Source organism: Pseudorasbora parva, chromosome 20 (genome assembly GCF_024679245.1).
Source record: "Pseudorasbora parva isolate DD20220531a chromosome 20, ASM2467924v1, whole genome shotgun sequence".
Lineage (NCBI taxonomy): Eukaryota > Metazoa > Chordata > Actinopteri > Cypriniformes > Gobionidae > Pseudorasbora > Pseudorasbora parva.
The window spans coordinates 16,501,806-16,518,329 of NC_090191.1; the positions used below are offsets into that span (position 1 = coordinate 16,501,806).

The 16,524-nt window shown below is 45.5% G+C and overlaps 29 non-coding genes across 29 annotated transcripts; 16 read left to right on the top strand and 13 right to left on the bottom strand.

Moving 5' to 3' along the window:
* Positions 1-352: 352 nt before the first annotated feature.
* Positions 353-435, bottom strand: trnal-cag (transfer RNA leucine (anticodon CAG)). Its single transcript has one exon. It is a non-coding gene; the product is annotated as a tRNA-Leu (tRNA).
* Positions 436-530: 95 nt separating this feature from the next.
* On the top strand, positions 531-604 carry trnam-cau (transfer RNA methionine (anticodon CAU)). Its single transcript has one exon. It is a non-coding gene; the product is annotated as a tRNA-Met (tRNA).
* A 782-nt stretch (positions 605-1,386) lies between these two features.
* trnal-cag (transfer RNA leucine (anticodon CAG)) lies at positions 1,387-1,469 on the bottom strand. The gene has a single exon. It is a non-coding gene; the product is annotated as a tRNA-Leu (tRNA).
* Positions 1,470-1,564: 95 nt separating this feature from the next.
* On the top strand, positions 1,565-1,638 carry trnam-cau (transfer RNA methionine (anticodon CAU)). The gene has a single exon. It is a non-coding gene; the product is annotated as a tRNA-Met (tRNA).
* A 960-nt stretch (positions 1,639-2,598) lies between these two features.
* Positions 2,599-2,672, top strand: trnam-cau (transfer RNA methionine (anticodon CAU)). Its single transcript has one exon. It is a non-coding gene; the product is annotated as a tRNA-Met (tRNA).
* A 782-nt stretch (positions 2,673-3,454) lies between these two features.
* Positions 3,455-3,537, bottom strand: trnal-cag (transfer RNA leucine (anticodon CAG)). Its single transcript has one exon. It is a non-coding gene; the product is annotated as a tRNA-Leu (tRNA).
* Positions 3,538-3,632: 95 nt separating this feature from the next.
* Positions 3,633-3,706, top strand: trnam-cau (transfer RNA methionine (anticodon CAU)). The gene has a single exon. It is a non-coding gene; the product is annotated as a tRNA-Met (tRNA).
* A 782-nt stretch (positions 3,707-4,488) lies between these two features.
* Positions 4,489-4,571, bottom strand: trnal-cag (transfer RNA leucine (anticodon CAG)). Its single transcript has one exon. It is a non-coding gene; the product is annotated as a tRNA-Leu (tRNA).
* Positions 4,572-4,666: 95 nt separating this feature from the next.
* trnam-cau (transfer RNA methionine (anticodon CAU)) lies at positions 4,667-4,740 on the top strand. Its single transcript has one exon. It is a non-coding gene; the product is annotated as a tRNA-Met (tRNA).
* A 782-nt stretch (positions 4,741-5,522) lies between these two features.
* On the bottom strand, positions 5,523-5,605 carry trnal-cag (transfer RNA leucine (anticodon CAG)). The gene has a single exon. It is a non-coding gene; the product is annotated as a tRNA-Leu (tRNA).
* A 95-nt stretch (positions 5,606-5,700) lies between these two features.
* Positions 5,701-5,774, top strand: trnam-cau (transfer RNA methionine (anticodon CAU)). The gene has a single exon. It is a non-coding gene; the product is annotated as a tRNA-Met (tRNA).
* A 782-nt stretch (positions 5,775-6,556) lies between these two features.
* trnal-cag (transfer RNA leucine (anticodon CAG)) lies at positions 6,557-6,639 on the bottom strand. The gene has a single exon. It is a non-coding gene; the product is annotated as a tRNA-Leu (tRNA).
* Positions 6,640-6,734: 95 nt separating this feature from the next.
* On the top strand, positions 6,735-6,808 carry trnam-cau (transfer RNA methionine (anticodon CAU)). The gene has a single exon. It is a non-coding gene; the product is annotated as a tRNA-Met (tRNA).
* A 960-nt stretch (positions 6,809-7,768) lies between these two features.
* On the top strand, positions 7,769-7,842 carry trnam-cau (transfer RNA methionine (anticodon CAU)). The gene has a single exon. It is a non-coding gene; the product is annotated as a tRNA-Met (tRNA).
* A 782-nt stretch (positions 7,843-8,624) lies between these two features.
* Positions 8,625-8,707, bottom strand: trnal-cag (transfer RNA leucine (anticodon CAG)). The gene has a single exon. It is a non-coding gene; the product is annotated as a tRNA-Leu (tRNA).
* A 95-nt stretch (positions 8,708-8,802) lies between these two features.
* trnam-cau (transfer RNA methionine (anticodon CAU)) lies at positions 8,803-8,876 on the top strand. Its single transcript has one exon. It is a non-coding gene; the product is annotated as a tRNA-Met (tRNA).
* A 782-nt stretch (positions 8,877-9,658) lies between these two features.
* trnal-cag (transfer RNA leucine (anticodon CAG)) lies at positions 9,659-9,741 on the bottom strand. The gene has a single exon. It is a non-coding gene; the product is annotated as a tRNA-Leu (tRNA).
* A 95-nt stretch (positions 9,742-9,836) lies between these two features.
* Positions 9,837-9,910, top strand: trnam-cau (transfer RNA methionine (anticodon CAU)). Its single transcript has one exon. It is a non-coding gene; the product is annotated as a tRNA-Met (tRNA).
* Positions 9,911-10,870: 960 nt separating this feature from the next.
* Positions 10,871-10,944, top strand: trnam-cau (transfer RNA methionine (anticodon CAU)). Its single transcript has one exon. It is a non-coding gene; the product is annotated as a tRNA-Met (tRNA).
* A 782-nt stretch (positions 10,945-11,726) lies between these two features.
* trnal-cag (transfer RNA leucine (anticodon CAG)) lies at positions 11,727-11,809 on the bottom strand. The gene has a single exon. It is a non-coding gene; the product is annotated as a tRNA-Leu (tRNA).
* Positions 11,810-11,904: 95 nt separating this feature from the next.
* Positions 11,905-11,978, top strand: trnam-cau (transfer RNA methionine (anticodon CAU)). The gene has a single exon. It is a non-coding gene; the product is annotated as a tRNA-Met (tRNA).
* Positions 11,979-12,760: 782 nt separating this feature from the next.
* On the bottom strand, positions 12,761-12,843 carry trnal-cag (transfer RNA leucine (anticodon CAG)). The gene has a single exon. It is a non-coding gene; the product is annotated as a tRNA-Leu (tRNA).
* Positions 12,844-12,938: 95 nt separating this feature from the next.
* trnam-cau (transfer RNA methionine (anticodon CAU)) lies at positions 12,939-13,012 on the top strand. Its single transcript has one exon. It is a non-coding gene; the product is annotated as a tRNA-Met (tRNA).
* A 781-nt stretch (positions 13,013-13,793) lies between these two features.
* Positions 13,794-13,876, bottom strand: trnal-cag (transfer RNA leucine (anticodon CAG)). Its single transcript has one exon. It is a non-coding gene; the product is annotated as a tRNA-Leu (tRNA).
* Positions 13,877-13,971: 95 nt separating this feature from the next.
* trnam-cau (transfer RNA methionine (anticodon CAU)) lies at positions 13,972-14,045 on the top strand. The gene has a single exon. It is a non-coding gene; the product is annotated as a tRNA-Met (tRNA).
* A 782-nt stretch (positions 14,046-14,827) lies between these two features.
* Positions 14,828-14,910, bottom strand: trnal-cag (transfer RNA leucine (anticodon CAG)). Its single transcript has one exon. It is a non-coding gene; the product is annotated as a tRNA-Leu (tRNA).
* A 95-nt stretch (positions 14,911-15,005) lies between these two features.
* trnam-cau (transfer RNA methionine (anticodon CAU)) lies at positions 15,006-15,079 on the top strand. Its single transcript has one exon. It is a non-coding gene; the product is annotated as a tRNA-Met (tRNA).
* Positions 15,080-15,859: 780 nt separating this feature from the next.
* Positions 15,860-15,942, bottom strand: trnal-cag (transfer RNA leucine (anticodon CAG)). Its single transcript has one exon. It is a non-coding gene; the product is annotated as a tRNA-Leu (tRNA).
* A 95-nt stretch (positions 15,943-16,037) lies between these two features.
* Positions 16,038-16,111, top strand: trnam-cau (transfer RNA methionine (anticodon CAU)). The gene has a single exon. It is a non-coding gene; the product is annotated as a tRNA-Met (tRNA).
* The last annotated feature ends 413 nt before the right edge of the window (positions 16,112-16,524 follow it).

Sequence of the window (16,524 nt, forward strand, 5' to 3'; positions counted from 1 at the left end):
CCAAAGAAACCCCAAACAAAACATGAATACCCTTTCATAAACAAGTTCTCATTCCGGTAAACATCACAACATGGTATTCCATTGAATGCTATTCTATAAAACATGTCCAATTTCATGAAATGTCAGGACATGACATTCCCTGGAAACTGCATGAAAATTCCACAGAATCCCATACATGGCACAAAAGTGTTACTTTAAAGTTCATGCGATGCCGGTGGTCAGAGGTACCGTAGTGTTCCATTGGCTCTGACATGAACTGAATTGCAGTGCTTCGTCAATATTAGCGTGTTACTGGGTCAACTTGCCAGAGGGTTAAAGACTCTACCTGGAGCCCGCAACCAAAGGTTAGGTCTGTCAGAAGTGGGATTCGAACCCACGCCTCCAGGGGAGACTGCGACCTGAACGCAGCGCCTTAGACCGCTCGGCCATCCTGACATGACAGCTCATGGTGAGCAGCGTGTTTGGAGCTGCACCGAATGGCAGATGATCCAGAAGCTAGTGCTTCACCACTCACACTGGCCACAGCACATGCCTCGTTGGCGCAGTTAGGCAGCGCGGCAGTCTCATAATCTGAAGGTCGTGAGTTCGAGCCTCACACGGGGCAGAGTGGTGCTTTTTGGCACACAAGAGCGTTTAGGCAAAAGAGCGGGTTTCTTCATACCCTTTTGTGTGATTGTCCATTCCTTCATGAGCAATGCGATTGAAATCCAGTCATTTTGTAGGGCAGATGTTGAATAAATGCAGTAATAGTATTCCTCTCATATTCACCTAAAATGGGGCAGTGTCACTACAATGTTTTGTTCAGTCTGAACATAATTCTTTCATTCTCATGACGTTTCTTGTCAGTAGTGATGTAATGTTTCGCTTGACATGCCATGAATCTCATTCCATGACATTCCATCCCACAGCCCATAAACCCATGACATGTCATTCCAAGAGATTTCCAGGAATTCCTTGCCATGAAATTCTACTGCACCCCCAAAATTTCAGTCCATGACATCACAGTCAAACTCCAAGAATCCCATTGCATCCCTCCAAAGAAACCCCAAACAAAACATGAATACCCTTTCATAAACAAGTTCTCATTCCGGTAAACATCACAACATGGTATTCCATTGAATGCTATTTTATAAAACATGTCCAATTTCATGAAATGTCAGGACATGACATTCCCTGGAAACTACATGGAAATTCCACAGAATCCCATACATGGCACAAAAGTGTTACTTTAAAGTTCATACGATGCCGGTGGTCAGAGGTACCGTAGTGTTCCATTGGCTCTGACATGAACTGAAATGCAGTGCTTCGTCAATATTAGTGTGTTACTGGGTCAACTTGCCAGAGGGTTAAAGACTCTACCTGGAGCCCGCAACCAAAGGTTAGGTCTGTCAGAAGTGGGATTCGAACCCACGCCTCCAGGGGAGACTGCGACCTGAACGCAGCGCCTTAGACCGCTCGGCCATCCTGACATGACAGCTCACGGTGAGCAGCGTGTTTGGAGCTGCACCGAATGGCAGATGATCCAGAAGCTAGTGCTCCACCACTCACACTGGCCACAGCACATGCCTCGTTGGCGCAGTTAGGCAGCGCGTCAGTCTCATAATCTGAAGGTCGTGAGTTCGAGCCTCACACGGGGCAGAGTTGTGCTTTTTAGCACACAAGAGCGTTTAGGCAAAAGAGCGGGTTTCTTCATACCCTTTTGTGTGATTGTCCATTCCTTCATGAGCAATGCGATTGAATTCCAGTCATTTTGTAGGGCAGATGTTGAATAAATGCAGTAATAGTATTCCTCTCATATTCACCTAAAATGGGGCAGTGTCACTACAATGTTTTGTTCAGGTTGAACATAATTCTTTCATTCTCATGATGTTTCTTGTCAGTAGTGATGTAATGTTTCGCTTGACATTTCATGATTCTCATTCCATGACATTCCATCCCACAGCCCATAAACCCATGACATGTCATTCCAAGAGATTTCCAGGAATTCCTTGCAATGAAATTCTACTGCACCCCCAAAATTTCAGTCCACGACATCACAGTCAAACTCCAAGAATCCCATTGCATCCCTCCAAAGAAACCCCAAACAAAACATGAATACCCTTTCATAAACAAGTTCTCATTCCGGTAAACATCGCAACATGGTATTCCATTGAATGCTATTCTATAAAACATGTCCAATTTCATAAAATGTCAGGACATGACATTCCCTGGAAACTGCATGGAAATTCCACAGAATCCCATACATGGCACAAAAGTGTTACTTTAAAGTTCATACGATGCCGGTGGTCAGAGGTACCGTAGTGTTCCATTGGCTCTGACATGAACTGAAATGCAGTGCTTCGTCAATATTAGTGTGTTACTGGGTCAACTTGCCAGAGGGTTAAAGACTCTACCTGGAGCCCGCAACCAAAGGTTAGGTCTGTCAGAAGTGGGATTCGAACACACGCCTCCAGGGGAGACTGCGACCTGAACGCAGCGCCTTAGACCGCTCGGCCATCCTGACATGACAGCTCACGGTGAGCAGCGTGTTTGGAGCTGCACCGAATGGCAGATGATCCAGAAGCTAGTGCTCCACCACTCACACTGGCCACAGCACATGCCTCGTTGGCGCAGTTAGGCAGCGCGTCAGTCTCATAATCTGAAGGTCGTGAGTTCGAGCCTCACACGGGGCAGAGTGGTGCTTTTTGGCACACAAGAGCGTTTAGGCAAAAGAGCGGGTTTCTTCATACCCTTTTGTGTGATTGTCCATTCCTTCATGAGCAATGCGATTGAAATCCAGTCATTTTGTAGGGCAGATGTTGAATAAATGCAGTAATAGTATTCCTCTCATATTCACCTAAAATGGGGCAGTGTCACTACAATGTTTTGTTCAGTCTGAACATAATTCTTTCATTCTCATGATGTTTCTTGTCAGTAGTGATGTAATGTTTCGCTTGACATGCCATGAATCTCATTCCATGACATTCCATCCCACAGCCCATAAACCCATGACATGTCATTCCAAGAGATTTCCAGGAATTCCTTGCCATGAAATTCTACTGCACCCCCAAAATTTCAGTCCATGACATCACAGTCAAACTCCAAGAATCCCATTGCATCCCTCCAAAGAAACCCCAAACAAAACATGAATACCCTTTCATAAACAAGTTCTCATTCCGGTAAACATCACAACATGGTATTCCATTGAATGCTATTCTATAAAACATGTCCAATTTCATGAAATGTCAGGACATGACATTCCCTGGAAACTGCATGAAAATTCCACAGAATCCCATACATGGCACAAAAGTGTTACTTTAAAGTTCATGCGATGCCGGTGGTCAGAGGTACCGTAGTGTTCCATTGGCTCTGACATGAACTGAATTGCAGTGCTTCGTCAATATTAGCGTGTTACTGGGTCAACTTGCCAGAGGGTTAAAGACTCTACCTGGAGCCCGCAACCAAAGGTTAGGTCTGTCAGAAGTGGGATTCGAACCCACGCCTCCAGGGGAGACTGCAACCTGAACGCAGCGCCTTAGACCGCTCGGCCATCCTGACATGACAGCTCACGGTGAGCAGCGTGTTTGGAGCTGCACCGAATGGCAGATGATCCAGAAGCTAGTGCTTCACCACTCACACTGGCCACAGCACATGCCTCGTTGGCGCAGTTAGGCAGCGCGGCAGTCTCATAATCTGAAGGTCGTGAGTTCGAGCCTCACACGGGGCAGAGTGGTGCTTTTTGGCACACAAGAGCGTTTAGGCAAAAGAGCGGGTTTCTTCATACCCTTTTGTGTGATTGTCCATTCCTTCATGAGCAATGCGATTGAAATCCAGTCATTTTGTAGGGCAGATGTTGAATAAATGCAGTAATAGTATTCCTCTCATATTCACCTAAAATGGGGCAGTGTCACTACAATGTTTTGTTCAGTCTGAACATAATTCTTTCATTCTCATGACGTTTCTTGTCAGTAGTGATGTAATGTTTCGCTTGACATGCCATGAATCTCATTCCATGACATTCCATCCCACAGCCCATAAACCCATGACATGTCATTCCAAGAGATTTCCAGGAATTCCTTGCCATGAAATTCTACTGCACCCCCAAAATTTCAGTCCATGACATCACAGTCAAACTCCAAGAATCCCATTGCATCCCTCCAAAGAAACCCCAAACAAAACATGAATACCCTTTCATAAACAAGTTCTCATTCCGGTAAACATCACAACATGGTATTCCATTGAATGCTATTCTATAAAACATGTCCAATTTCATGAAATGTCAGGACATGACATTCCCTGGAAACTGCATGAAAATTCCACAGAATCCCATACATGGCACAAAAGTGTTACTTTAAAGTTCATGCGATGCCGGTGGTCAGAGGTACCGTAGTGTTCCATTGGCTCTGACATGAACTGAATTGCAGTGCTTCGTCAATATTAGCGTGTTACTGGGTCAACTTGCCAGAGGGTTAAAGACTCTACCTGGAGCCCGCAACCAAAGGTTAGGTCTGTCAGAAGTGGGATTCGAACCCACGCCTCCATGGGAGACTGCGACCTGAACGCAGCGCCTTAGACCGCTCGGCCATCCTGACATGACAGCTCACGGTGAGCAGCGTGTTTGGAGCTGCACCGAATGGCAGATGATCCAGAAGCTAGTGCTTCACCACTCACACTGGCCACAGCACATGCCTCGTTGGCGCAGTTAGGCAGCGCGGCAGTCTCATAATCTGAAGGTCGTGAGTTCGAGCCTCACACGGGGCAGAGTGGTGCTTTTTGGCACACAAGAGCGTTTAGGCAAAAGAGCGGGTTTCTTCATACCCTTTTGTGTGATTGTCCATTCCTTCATGAGCAATGCGATTGAAATCCAGTCATTTTGTAGGGCAGATGTTGAATAAATGCAGTAATAGTATTCCTCTCATATTCACCTAAAATGGGGCAGTGTCACTACAATGTTTTGTTCAGTCTGAACATAATTCTTTCATTCTCATGACGTTTCTTGTCAGTAGTGATGTAATGTTTCGCTTGACATGCCATGAATCTCATTCCATGACATTCCATCCCACAGCCCATAAACCCATGACATGTCATTCCAAGAGATTTCCAGGAATTCCTTGCCATGAAATTCTACTGCACCCCCAAAATTTCAGTCCATGACATCACAGTCAAACTCCAAGAATCCCATTGCATCCCTCCAAAGAAACCCCAAACAAAACATGAATACCCTTTCATAAACAAGTTCTCATTCCGGTAAACATCACAACATGGTATTCCATTGAATGCTATTCTATAAAACATGTCCAATTTCATGAAATGTCAGGACATGACATTCCCTGGAAACTGCATGGAAATTCCACAGAATCCCATACATGGCACAAAAGTGTTACTTTAAAGTTCATACGATGCCGGTGGTCAGAGGTACCGTAGTGTTCCATTGGCTCTGACATGAACTGAAATGCAGTGCTTCGTCAATATTAGTGTGTTACTGGGTCAACTTGCCAGAGGGTTAAAGACTCTACCTGGAGCCCTCAACCAAAGGTTAGGTCTGTCAGAAGTGGGATTCGAACCCACGCCTCCAGGGGAGACTGCGACCTGAACGCAGCGCCTTAGACCGCTCGACCATCCTGACATGACAGCTCACGGTGAGCAGCGTGTTTGGAGCTGCACCGAATGGCAGATGATCCAGAAGCTAGTGCTCCACCACTCACACTGGCCACAGCACATGCCTCGTTGGCGCAGTTAGGCAGCGCGTCAGTCTCATAATCTGAAGGTCGTGAGTTCGAGCCTCACACGGGGCAGAGTGGTGCTTTTTGGCACACAAGAGCGTTTAGGCAAAAGAGCGGGTTTCTTCATACCCTTTTGTGTGATTGTCCATTCCTTCATGAGCAATGCGATTGAAATCCAGTCATTTTGTAGGGCAGATGTTGAATAAATGCAGAAATAGTATTCCTCTCATATTCACCTAAACTGGGGCAGTGTCACTACAATGTTTTGTTCAGTCTGAACATAATTCTTTCATTCTCATGACGTTTCTTGTCAGTAGTGATGTAATGTTTCGCTTGACATGCCATGAATCTCATTCCATGACATTCCATCCCACAGCCCATAAACCCATGACATGTCATTCCAAGAGATTTCCAGGAATTCCTTGCCATGAAATTCTACTGCACCCCCAAAATTTCAGTCCATGACATCACAGTCAAACTCCAAGAATCCCATTGCATCCCTCCAAAGAAACCCCAAACAAAACATGAATACCCTTTCATAAACAAGTTCTCATTCCGGTAAACATCACAACATGTTATTCCATTGAATGCTATTCTATAAAACATGTCCAATTTCATGAAATGTCAGGACATGACATTCCCTGTAAAATGCATGAAAATTCCACAGAATCCCATACATGGCACAAAAGTGTTACTTTAAAGTTCATGCGATGCCGGTGGTCAGAGGTACCGTAGTGTTCCATTGGCTCTGACATGAACTGAATTGCAGTGCTTCGTCAATATTAGCGTGTTACTGGGTCAACTTGCCAGAGGGTTAAAGAGTCTACCTGGAGTCCGCATCCAAAGGTTAGGTTTGTCAGAAGTGGGATTCGAACCCACGCCTCCAGGGGAGACTGCGACCTGAACGCAGCGCCTTAGACCGCTCGGCCATCCTGACATGACAGCGCACGGTGAGCAGCGTGTTTGGAGCTGCACCGAATGGCAGATGATCCAGAAGCTAGTGCTCCACCACTCACACTGGCCACAGCACATGCCTCGTTGGCGCAGTTAGGCAGCGCGTCAGTCTCATAATCTGAAGGTCGTGAGTTCGAGCCTCACACGGGGCAGAGTTGTGCTTTTTAGCACACAAGAGTGTTTAGGCAAAAGAGCGGGTTTCTTCATACCCTTTTGTGTGATTGTCCATTCCTTCATGAGCAATGCGATTGAATTCCAGTCATTTTGTAGGGCAGATGTTTAATAAATGCAGTAATAGTATTCCTCTCATATTCACCTAAAATGGGGCAGTGTCACTACAATGTTTTGTTCAGGTTGAACATAATTCTTTCATTCTCATGATGTTTCTTGTCAGTAGTGATGTAATGTTTCGCTTGACATTTCATGATTCTCATTCCATGACATTCCATCCCACAGCCCATAAACCCATGACATGTCATTCCAAGAGATTTCCAGGAATTCCTTGCAATGAAATTCTACTGCACCCCCAAAATTTCAGTCCACGACATCACAGTCAAACTCCAAGAATCCCATTGCATCCCTCCAAAGAAACCCCAAACAAAACATGAATACCCTTTCATAAACAAGTTCTCATTCCGGTAAACATCGCAACATGGTATTCCATTGAATGCTATTCTATAAAACATGTCCAATTTCATAAAATGTCAGGACATGACATTCCCTGGAAACTGCATGGAAATTCCACAGAATCCCATACATGGCACAAAAGTGTTACTTTAAAGTTCATACGATGCCGGTGGTCAGAGGTACCGTAGTGTTCCATTGGCTCTGACATGAACTGAAATGCAGTGCTTCGTCAATATTAGTGTGTTACTGGGTCAACTTGCCAGAGGGTTAAAGACTCTACCTGGAGCCCGCAACCAAAGGTTAGGTCTGTCAGAAGTGGGATTCGAACACACGCCTCCAGGGGAGACTGCGACCTGAACGCAGCGCCTTAGACCGCTCGGCCATCCTGACATGACAGCTCACGGTGAGCAGCGTGTTTGGAGCTGCACCGAATGGCAGATGATCCAGAAGCTAGTGCTCCACCACTCACACTGGCCACAGCACATGCCTCGTTGGCGCAGTTAGGCAGCGCGTCAGTCTCATAATCTGAAGGTCGTGAGTTCGAGCCTCACACGGGGCAGAGTGGTGCTTTTTGGCACACAAGAGCGTTTAGGCAAAAGAGCGGGTTTCTTCATACCCTTTTGTGTGATTGTCCATTCCTTCATGAGCAATGCGATTGAAATCCAGTCATTTTGTAGGGCAGATGTTGAATAAATGCAGTAATAGTATTCCTCTCATATTCACCTAAAATGGGGCAGTGTCACTACAATGTTTTGTTCAGTCTGAACATAATTCTTTCATTCTCATGACGTTTCTTGTCAGTAGTGATGTAATGTTTCGCTTGACATGCCATGAATCTCATTCCATGACATTCCATCCCACAGCCCATAAACCCATGACATGTCATTCCAAGAGATTTCCAGGAATTCCTTGCCATGAAATTCTACTGCACCCCCAAAATTTCAGTCCATGACATCACAGTCAAACTCCAAGAATCCCATTGCATCCCTCCAAAGAAACCCCAAACAAAACATGAATACCCTTTCATAAACAAGTTCTCATTCCGGTAAACATCACAACATGGTATTCCATTGAATGCTATTCTATAAAACATGTCCAATTTCATGAAATGTCAGGACATGACATTCCCTGGAAACTGCATGAAAATTCCACAGAATCCCATACATGGCACAAAAGTGTTACTTTAAAGTTCATGCGATGCCGGTGGTCAGAGGTACCGTAGTGTTCCATTGGCTCTGACATGAACTGAATTGCAGTGCTTCGTCAATATTAGCGTGTTACTGGGTCAACTTGCCAGAGGGTTAAAGACTCTACCTGGAGCCCGCAACCAAAGGTTAGGTCTGTCAGAAGTGGGATTCGAACCCACGCCTCCAGGGGAGACTGCGACCTGAACGCAGCGCCTTAGACCGCTCGGCCATCCTGACATGACAGCTCATGGTGAGCAGCGTGTTTGGAGCTGCACCGAATGGCAGATGATCCAGAAGCTAGTGCTTCACCACTCACACTGGCCACAGCACATGCCTCGTTGGCGCAGTTAGGCAGCGCGGCAGTCTCATAATCTGAAGGTCGTGAGTTCGAGCCTCACACGGGGCAGAGTGGTGCTTTTTGGCACACAAGAGCGTTTAGGCAAAAGAGCGGGTTTCTTCATACCCTTTTGTGTGATTGTCCATTCCTTCATGAGCAATGCGATTGAAATCCAGTCATTTTGTAGGGCAGATGTTGAATAAATGCAGTAATAGTATTCCTCTCATATTCACCTAAAATGGGGCAGTGTCACTACAATGTTTTGTTCAGTCTGAACATAATTCTTTCATTCTCATGACGTTTCTTGTCAGTAGTGATGTAATGTTTCGCTTGACATGCCATGAATCTCATTCCATGACATTCCATCCCACAGCCCATAAACCCATGACATGTCATTCCAAGAGATTTCCAGGAATTCCTTGCCATGAAATTCTACTGCACCCCCAAAATTTCAGTCCATGACATCACAGTCAAACTCCAAGAATCCCATTGCATCCCTCCAAAGAAACCCCAAACAAAACATGAATACCCTTTCATAAACAAGTTCTCATTCCGGTAAACATCACAACATGGTATTCCATTGAATGCTATTTTATAAAACATGTCCAATTTCATGAAATGTCAGGACATGACATTCCCTGGAAACTACATGGAAATTCCACAGAATCCCATACATGGCACAAAAGTGTTACTTTAAAGTTCATACGATGCCGGTGGTCAGAGGTACCGTAGTGTTCCATTGGCTCTGACATGAACTGAAATGCAGTGCTTCGTCAATATTAGTGTGTTACTGGGTCAACTTGCCAGAGGGTTAAAGACTCTACCTGGAGCCCGCAACCAAAGGTTAGGTCTGTCAGAAGTGGGATTCGAACCCACGCCTCCAGGGGAGACTGCGACCTGAACGCAGCGCCTTAGACCGCTCGGCCATCCTGACATGACAGCTCACGGTGAGCAGCGTGTTTGGAGCTGCACCGAATGGCAGATGATCCAGAAGCTAGTGCTCCACCACTCACACTGGCCACAGCACATGCCTCGTTGGCGCAGTTAGGCAGCGCGTCAGTCTCATAATCTGAAGGTCGTGAGTTCGAGCCTCACACGGGGCAGAGTTGTGCTTTTTAGCACACAAGAGCGTTTAGGCAAAAGAGCGGGTTTCTTCATACCCTTTTGTGTGATTGTCCATTCCTTCATGAGCAATGCGATTGAATTCCAGTCATTTTGTAGGGCAGATGTTGAATAAATGCAGTAATAGTATTCCTCTCATATTCACCTAAAATGGGGCAGTGTCACTACAATGTTTTGTTCAGGTTGAACATAATTCTTTCATTCTCATGATGTTTCTTGTCAGTAGTGATGTAATGTTTCGCTTGACATTTCATGATTCTCATTCCATGACATTCCATCCCACAGCCCATAAACCCATGACATGTCATTCCAAGAGATTTCCAGGAATTCCTTGCAATGAAATTCTACTGCACCCCCAAAATTTCAGTCCACGACATCACAGTCAAACTCCAAGAATCCCATTGCATCCCTCCAAAGAAACCCCAAACAAAACATGAATACCCTTTCATAAACAAGTTCTCATTCCGGTAAACATCGCAACATGGTATTCCATTGAATGCTATTCTATAAAACATGTCCAATTTCATAAAATGTCAGGACATGACATTCCCTGGAAACTGCATGGAAATTCCACAGAATCCCATACATGGCACAAAAGTGTTACTTTAAAGTTCATACGATGCCGGTGGTCAGAGGTACCGTAGTGTTCCATTGGCTCTGACATGAACTGAAATGCAGTGCTTCGTCAATATTAGTGTGTTACTGGGTCAACTTGCCAGAGGGTTAAAGACTCTACCTGGAGCCCGCAACCAAAGGTTAGGTCTGTCAGAAGTGGGATTCGAACACACGCCTCCAGGGGAGACTGCGACCTGAACGCAGCGCCTTAGACCGCTCGGCCATCCTGACATGACAGCTCACGGTGAGCAGCGTGTTTGGAGCTGCACCGAATGGCAGATGATCCAGAAGCTAGTGCTCCACCACTCACACTGGCCACAGCACATGCCTCGTTGGCGCAGTTAGGCAGCGCGTCAGTCTCATAATCTGAAGGTCGTGAGTTCGAGCCTCACACGGGGCAGAGTGGTGCTTTTTGGCACACAAGAGCGTTTAGGCAAAAGAGCGGGTTTCTTCATACCCTTTTGTGTGATTGTCCATTCCTTCATGAGCAATGCGATTGAAATCCAGTCATTTTGTAGGGCAGATGTTGAATAAATGCAGTAATAGTATTCCTCTCATATTCACCTAAAATGGGGCAGTGTCACTACAATGTTTTGTTCAGTCTGAACATAATTCTTTCATTCTCATGATGTTTCTTGTCAGTAGTGATGTAATGTTTCGCTTGACATGCCATGAATCTCATTCCATGACATTCCATCCCACAGCCCATAAACCCATGACATGTCATTCCAAGAGATTTCCAGGAATTCCTTGCCATGAAATTCTACTGCACCCCCAAAATTTCAGTCCATGACATCACAGTCAAACTCCAAGAATCCCATTGCATCCCTCCAAAGAAACCCCAAACAAAACATGAATACCCTTTCATAAACAAGTTCTCATTCCGGTAAACATCACAACATGGTATTCCATTGAATGCTATTCTATAAAACATGTCCAATTTCATGAAATGTCAGGACATGACATTCCCTGGAAACTGCATGAAAATTCCACAGAATCCCATACATGGCACAAAAGTGTTACTTTAAAGTTCATGCGATGCCGGTGGTCAGAGGTACCGTAGTGTTCCATTGGCTCTGACATGAACTGAATTGCAGTGCTTCGTCAATATTAGCGTGTTACTGGGTCAACTTGCCAGAGGGTTAAAGACTCTACCTGGAGCCCGCAACCAAAGGTTAGGTCTGTCAGAAGTGGGATTCGAACCCACGCCTCCAGGGGAGACTGCGACCTGAACGCAGCGCCTTAGACCGCTCGGCCATCCTGACATGACAGCTCACGGTGAGCAGCGTGTTTGGAGCTGCACCGAATGGCAGATGATCCAGAAGCTAGTGCTTCACCACTCACACTGGCCACAGCACATGCCTCGTTGGCGCAGTTAGGCAGCGCGGCAGTCTCATAATCTGAAGGTCGTGAGTTCGAGCCTCACACGGGGCAGAGTGGTGCTTTTTGGCACACAAGAGCGTTTAGGCAAAAGAGCGGGTTTCTTCATACCCTTTTGTGTGATTGTCCATTCCTTCATGAGCAATGCGATTGAAATCCAGTCATTTTGTAGGGCAGATGTTGAATAAATGCAGTAATAGTATTCCTCTCATATTCACCTAAAATGGGGCAGTGTCACTACAATGTTTTGTTCAGTCTGAACATAATTCTTTCATTCTCATGACGTTTCTTGTCAGTAGTGATGTAATGTTTCGCTTGACATGCCATGAATCTCATTCCATGACATTCCATCCCACAGCCCATAAACCCATGACATGTCATTCCAAGAGATTTCCAGGAATTCCTTGCCATGAAATTCTACTGCACCCCCAAAATTTCAGTCCATGACATCACAGTCAAACTCCAAGAATCCCATTGCATCCCTCCAAAGAAACCCCAAACAAAACATGAATACCCTTTCATAAACAAGTTCTCATTCCGGTAAACATCACAACATGGTATTCCATTGAATGCTATTCTATAAAACATGTCCAATTTCATGAAATGTCAGGACATGACATTCCCTGGAAACTACATGGAAATTCCACAGAATCCCATACATGGCACAAAAGTGTTACTTTAAAGTTCATACGATGCCGGTGGTCAGAGGTACCGTAGTGTTCCATTGGCTCTGACATGAACTGAAATGCAGTGCTTCGTCAATATTAGTGTGTTACTGGGTCAACTTGCCAGAGGGTTAAAGACTCTACCTGGAGCCCGCAACCAAAGGTTAGGTCTGTCAGAAGTGGGATTCGAACCCACGCCTCCAGGGGAGACTGCGACCTGAACGCAGCGCCTTAGACCGCTCGGCCATCCTGACATGACAGCTCACGGTGAGCAGCGTGTTTGGAGCTGCAACGAATGGCAGATGATCCAGAAGCTAGTGCTCCACCACTCACACTGGCCACAGCACATGCCTCGTTGGCGCAGTTAGGCAGCGCGTCAGTCTCATAATCTGAAGGTCGTGAGTTCGAGCCTCACACGGGGCAGAGTGGTGCTTTTTGGCACACAAGAGCTTTTGGCAAAAGAGCGGGTTTCTTCATACCCTTTTGTGTGATTGTCCATTCCTTCATGAGCAATGCGATTGAAATCCAGTCATTTTGTAGGGCAGATGTTGAATAAATGCAGAAATAGTATTCCTCTCATATTAACCTAAACTGGGGCAGTGTCACTACAATGTTTTGTTCAGTCTGAACATAATTCTTTCATTCTCATGACGTTTCTTGTCAGTAGTGATGTAATGTTTCGCTTGACATGCCATGAATCTCATTCCATGACATTCCATCCCACAGCCCATAAACCCATGACATGTCATTCCAAGAGATTTCCAGGAATTCCTTGCCATGAAATTCTACTGCACCCCCAAAATTTCAGTCCATGACATCACAGTCAAACTCCAAGAATCCCATTGCATCCCTCCAAAGAAACCCCAAACAAAACATGAATACCCTTTCATAAACAAGTTCTCATTCCGGTAAACATCACAACATGTTATTCCATTGAATGCTATTCTATAAAACATGTCCAATTTCATGAAATGTCAGGACATGACATTCCCTGGAAACTGCATGAAAATTCCACAGAATCCCATACATGGCACAAAAGTGTTACTTTAAAGTTCATGCGATGCCAGTGGTCAGAGGTACCGTAGTGTTCCATTGGCTCTGACATGAACTGAATTGCAGTGCTTCGTCAATATTAGCGTGTTACTGGGTCAACTTGCCAGAGGGTTAAAGAGTCTACCTGGAGCCCGCAACCAAAGGTTAGGTCTGTCAGAAGTGGGATTCGAACCCACGCCTCCAGGGGAGACTGCGACCTGAACGCAGCGCCTTAGACCGCTCGGCCATCCTGACATGACAGTGCACGGTGAACAGCGTGTTTGGAGCTGCACCGAATGGCAGATGATCCAGAAGCTAGTGCTCCACCACTCACACTGGCCACAGCACATGCCTCGTTGGCGCAGTTAGGCAGCGCGTCAGTCTCATAATCTGAAGGTCGTGAGTTCGAGCCTCACACGGGGCAGAGTTGTGCTTTTTAGCACACAAGAGCGTTTAGGCAAAAGAGCGGGTTTCTTCATACCCTTTTGTGTGATTGTCCATTCCTTCATGAGCAATGCGATTGAATTCCAGTCATTTTGTAGGGCAGATGTTGAATAAATGCAGTAATAGTATTCCTCTCATATTCACCTAAAATGGGGCAGTGTCACTACAATGTTTTGTTCAGGTTGAACATAATTCTTTCATTCTCATGATGTTTCTTGTCAGTAGTGATGTAATGTTTCGCTTGACATTTCAAGATTCTCATTCCATGACATTCCATCCCACAGCCCATAAACCCATGACATGTCATTCCAAGAGATTTCCAGGAATTCCTTGCAATGAAATTCTACTGCACCCCCAAAATTTCAGTCCACGACATCACAGTCAAACTCCAAGAATCCCATTGCATCCCTCCAAAGAAACCCCAAACAAAACATGAATACCCTTTCATAAACAAGTTCTCATTCCGGTAAACATTGCAACATGGTATTCCATTGAATGCTATTCTATAAAACATGTCCAATTTCATGAAATGTCAGGACATGACATTCCCTGGAAACTGCATGGAAATTCCACAGAATCCCATACATGGCACAAAAGTGTTACTTTAAAGTTCATACGATGCCGGTGGTCAGAGGTACCGTAGTGTTCCATTGGCTCTGACATGAACTGAAATGCAGTGCTTCGTCAATATTAGTGTGTTACTGGGTCAACTTGCCAGAGGGTTAAAGACTCTACCTGGAGCCCGCAACCAAAGGTTAGGTCTGTCAGAAGTGGGATTCGAACCCACGCCTCCAGGGGAGACTGCGACCTGAACGCAGCGCCTTAGACCGCTCGGCCATCCTGACATGACAGCTCACGGTGAGCAGCGTGTTTGGAGCTGCACCGAATGGCAGATGATCCAGAAGCTAGTGCTCCACCACTCACACTGGCCACAGCACATGCCTCGTTGGCGCAGTTAGGCAGCGCGTCAGTCTCATAATCTGAAGGTCGTGAGTTCGAGCCTCACACGGGGCAGAGTGGTGCTTTTTGGCACACAAGAGCGTTTAGGCAAAAGAGCGGGTTTCTTCATACCCTTTTGTGTGATTGTCCATTCCTTCATGAGCAATGCGATTGAAATCCAGTCATTTTGTAGGGCAGATGTTGAATAAATGCAGAAATAGTATTCCTCTCATATTTACCTAAACTGGGGCAGTGTCACTACAATGTTTTGTTCAGTCTGAACATAATTCTTTCATTCTCATGACGTTTCTTGTCAGTAGTGATGTAATGTTTCGCTTGACATGCCATGAATCTCATTCCATGACATTCCATCCCACAGCCCATAAACCCATGACATGTCATTCCAAGAGATTTCCAGGAATTCCTTGCCATGAAATTCTACTGCACCCCCAAAATTTCAGTCCATGACATCACAGTCAAACTCCAAGAATCCCATTGCATCCCTCCAAAGAAACCCCAAACAAAACATGAATACCCTTTCATAAACAAGTTCTCATTCCGGTAAACATCACAACATGGTATTCCATTGAATGCTATTCTATAAAACATGTCCAATTTCATGAAATGTCAGGACGACATTCCCTGGAAACTGCATGGAAATTCCAAAGAATCCCATACATGGCACAAAAGTGTTACTTTAAAGTTCATACGATGCCGGTGGTCAGAGTTACCGTAGTGTTCCATTGGCTCTGACATGAACTGAAATGCAGTGCTTCGTCAATATTAGTGTGTTACTGGGTCAACTTGCCAGAGGGTTAAAGACTCTACCTGGAGCCCGCAACCAAAGGTTAGGTCTGTCAGAAGTGGGATTCGAACCCACGCCTCCAGGGGAGACTGCGACCTGAACGCAGCGCCTTAGACCGCTCGGCCATCCTGACATGACAGCTCATGGTGAGCAGCGTGTTTGGAGCTGCACCGAATGGCAGATGATCCAGAAGCTAGTGCTCCACCACTCACACTGGCCACAGCACATGCCTCGTTGGCGCAGTTAGGCAGCGTGTCAGTCTCATAATCTGAAGGTCGTGAGTTCGAGCCTCACACGGGGCAGAGTGGTGCTTTTTGGCACACAAGAGCGTTTAGGCAAAAGAGCGGGTTTCTTCATACCCTTTTGTGTGATTGTCCATTCCTTCATGAGCAATGCGATTGAAATCCAGTCATTTTGTAGGGCAGATGTTGAATAAATGCAGAAATAGTATTCCTCTCATATTCACCTAAACTGGGGCAGTGTCACTACAATGTTTTGTTCAGTCTGAACATAATTCTTTCATTCTCATGATGTTTCTTGTCAGTAGTGATGTAATGTTTCGCTTGACATTTCATGAATCTCATTCCATGACATTCCATCCCACAGCCCATAAACCCATGACATGTCATTCCAAGAGATTTTCAGGAATTCCTTGCCATGAAATTCTACTGCACCCCCAAAATTTCAGTCCATGACATCACAGTCAAACTCCAAG